The following is a 3,371-nucleotide window of genomic DNA, read 5'->3' as shown; positions in this document are numbered from 1 at the left end:
ATAACAGACAATCCGATCGGTTGACCAACACGGAACGCAAGACAACGAGGCGGAACACAAAAGGAAATTTCGAGTAAAGCAAAAAAAAATCAAAACATCAGCTAACAAGTGAAGGCCTAAACAAGTTGCGTCGCTCAGCTCCTTTTGCAGCTTGAAGGCAGCTGGAGTTCATGTCGGGTTCATGTTCTGCCATGAGATGTCATCATCAGAAAATATTCCCCTTATGTCCACGCAGCTGCATGCACCTTATATAACTCAATAAATGAATCACAGATGAGAACAAAAAGGTCTGTTCCCTGACCTTAGCCAAGCTGCTAATGTGCTACTCATTTGCCTCAGGTTACCATGGAAACGACACCCAGCACAATTTTTCGCTATTTTGGGTGGTATGCCTGTTGACACTAGGGTCAAACTTTTTTTTATCCATGCATAAATTCAAATGCTGAATTCTCACATTTTTGTCTTCTACTGCTTGCTGCTGTCATGTTGTGTTCAGTGGCGGCACCAGGGGGTGGCCAGGAGGGGCCGAGCCCACCCCTGGGATTTTTTTTCCATGGTTGCAAAGCAGATTTTTTGAAAGGAACCTATGCAGGATTGACAGCAGCTCTGTGACTTTTGCCAAGCAATATAAAGTCAATATTTTGAGCAATATGAGCTCAGTCGAAAATAATGGGGTTGGTTTATTGTCAATTAGCACCGGAGTTGCTGGAAATATGTTTACTTGGAAATAGCATGTAAGAGAACTAGCAATTAGCATTGAGTCAGAAATGAGCATTTAAGATAGTGATTAGCATGCTATCATGCAGATGCTAGAATGCTAGTTTAGCATTTATGATAACTAGGAATAGCATTTAGGAATAACTAGCAATTAGCATTTAAGACAACAATATTTTTTTAATGAGCATTATATATATATATATATATATATATATATATATATATATATATATATATATATATATATATATATATATATATATATATATATATATATATATATATATATATATATATTCTTTACAAAATCAGTAAGTTAAATTGCCTTGCAATAGTATTTTAGCCACTAGAGGTCGCCCGAGCCATGCAACCGTACATAAATCTTCTATGATTGAATTAGTCTATGTGAAACCGTTTTATAGAAAATTCCATGAAAACTGAATCAAATTATTGTCATAAAAATATATATTAACACGTGTGCTGATATTATGCAGTAGTAAGACGTTTGTTTTGCGTTTCATTCTAGCTGGACAGATCGGTTTTAATTAAAAAAAAAATTCTGCTGCAAACAGCCACTAGATGGCAGAAGAAGCCAAATTACTGTAGTGAGCACTGCGCCGTGAGCATACAAAAAAAGGAAAAGGAAACGATGCTATCGTATAATTCCTTAAAACAGGCGCATTAGCATCTCATTATAAAAATCCTCATCCGTGAAGCAAACTGAATGTTACAGTTTGTATGTTTTGCCCACAACTAAAAGCAACTGCAAAACATTGTGACAACACTTTACACATCCTGCTGTGATGATTGTGATCATTGAGGGAAAAGTCATGATCTGTGTGACTGTGTCGAGGAATGATGGGACGTGGACATGTAATGCTTCACAGCATGTGGTGATTAAATGCCTGACAAGAGGCAGATGGTCAAGCTAGCAGGAGTTGATGGCATGCTGATTTTTCCAGTTTCTGTCGCCACCGGTCGCTCTGTTGGACCGTGAAGGTTATGTTTCCATGAGATGCGCACACATACACAACATGCTCTTGTTCTTTTTTTTTTTTGGGGGGTGGTTTTTGGCCCATGGGTTCATCAAAATAAATGAAGTTGTTTAGTTGGATTTATTTGTTTCTCAATTGCATGTACAACACTTTTTTTGAAAATGTGTCATGTTGAACCACCTTATATGGGTGTGGAAAAATACTAACACTTAGTCTAGCCTGCCCCTGCGTAGATTTACACGATGATGAGCTTTTTACTCTAATATAAAACCCTATTATCCACTTGCATCCCAAATGACTGATTTCCTGTTGTTTCTTTTGTGAACCATACAGAACTTTTTTATATTTGTTTGACTGCTCATGCTAGTTGTTTTATATATATATATATAAATGTATTTGCAATACAGCACGCTCCAGTTCCATCTGTAAGTGTGTCATCCTACTCTCAACCCCAGTCTGTTTATCCTGCAAATAAGTGATCCAATCTATATTTGTCTCCCCTCCTACGGACTTTTCGTGTATGGAAAGCAGGCGGTTACAACGGTTGTGCTACTGCTGATTATTTCATCGTATCTCCTCGGCTTCCTTCATGCAACTGTACAGAGTACCAGGTATGTATTAAGATTTTGCTCACTTGTGAACCAGATGAAGACAAGCAAGGGTGCCTAAATGTAATCAAATGACCCCTTAACCCTTGTGCATGCAGTTTGCAGACTACAAAGATATTTTTAACAACATATTACGCAGGTTAAACGGAATTCCAGGTTTAGGGGCGGAGTTACATGACGGCCAGGGGTGGCTGTAGCCCTCAAGATTCATGATTCAGTTTTATTATCATATGCATAGTCTGTGGCCACCCCACAGCAAAAGGTAAAATTTTATATGATTTTTCTGCCATTTTTGCATGCATACAGTAATCTGAAATGCTGGAAACTTTTCCCTTCTTCAAGCTGTACCAGGCGAAAATATATCATTTTACTTTTTTTTTAATTTAATGTATTTATTTTACAAAATAAACAAAGTTAAAAAAGGGAAAAGAGCAAAAATAAAAAAAATCTCTACCTATTTGGGTTATCAGGTGTATTTTTGGAGGACCATAACCATGAGAAATGAGGAAACAATGTAAATCGGTGGTATTCAAACTATATCCCCTGGGCCGATTTGCGGCCAGCCAACCACAATTTGGCGGCCCGTGGCATATATGGAAAAAAACATTTTGGCATTGCCTGCAATGCTTTTTAAAGAAGTTCTTTTTTTAAACATTTAGTGTATAAAAATCCTACTTGATGTGTTTTTGCTATTTAAATAGTAAACAAAAAAATTTTGGACACCCCTGACACTGTTTGGCATAGTAAAAAAAAAAAAAGGTCCAGAGCCACTCCCCCACGAATGCCCCATATTTAGCAAATTAAGATCCAAGGCCCAAAAACGGCCCAAACAAGGAATAAAAGGAATAACAATAGGAAACTGCCGCCATGATGAATAAAGCCTCAAAGCCTCTTCTGTAGCATTTAATGTGAGAGAGTTGGCATTTTTTAGGCTTCGGGAACAACGAGACTGAAAGAAAAATACAAAGGGGTAAAAAAAAGATGGCAGCTCCATCAATCACGCGCACGCTTATTTAGAGCACATCAACGGCAAACATCAATCTATTGTTGA

This window comes from Hippichthys cyanospilos, chromosome 13, assembly GCF_059441005.1.
Source record: "Hippichthys cyanospilos isolate Australia breed blue-spotted pipefish chromosome 13, RoL_Hcya_1.0, whole genome shotgun sequence".
In the NCBI taxonomy this organism is placed as follows: domain Eukaryota; kingdom Metazoa; phylum Chordata; class Actinopteri; order Syngnathiformes; family Syngnathidae; genus Hippichthys; species Hippichthys cyanospilos.
The sequence above is the reverse complement of the archived record's forward strand: the minus strand, read 5'-3'. Positions refer to the sequence as shown.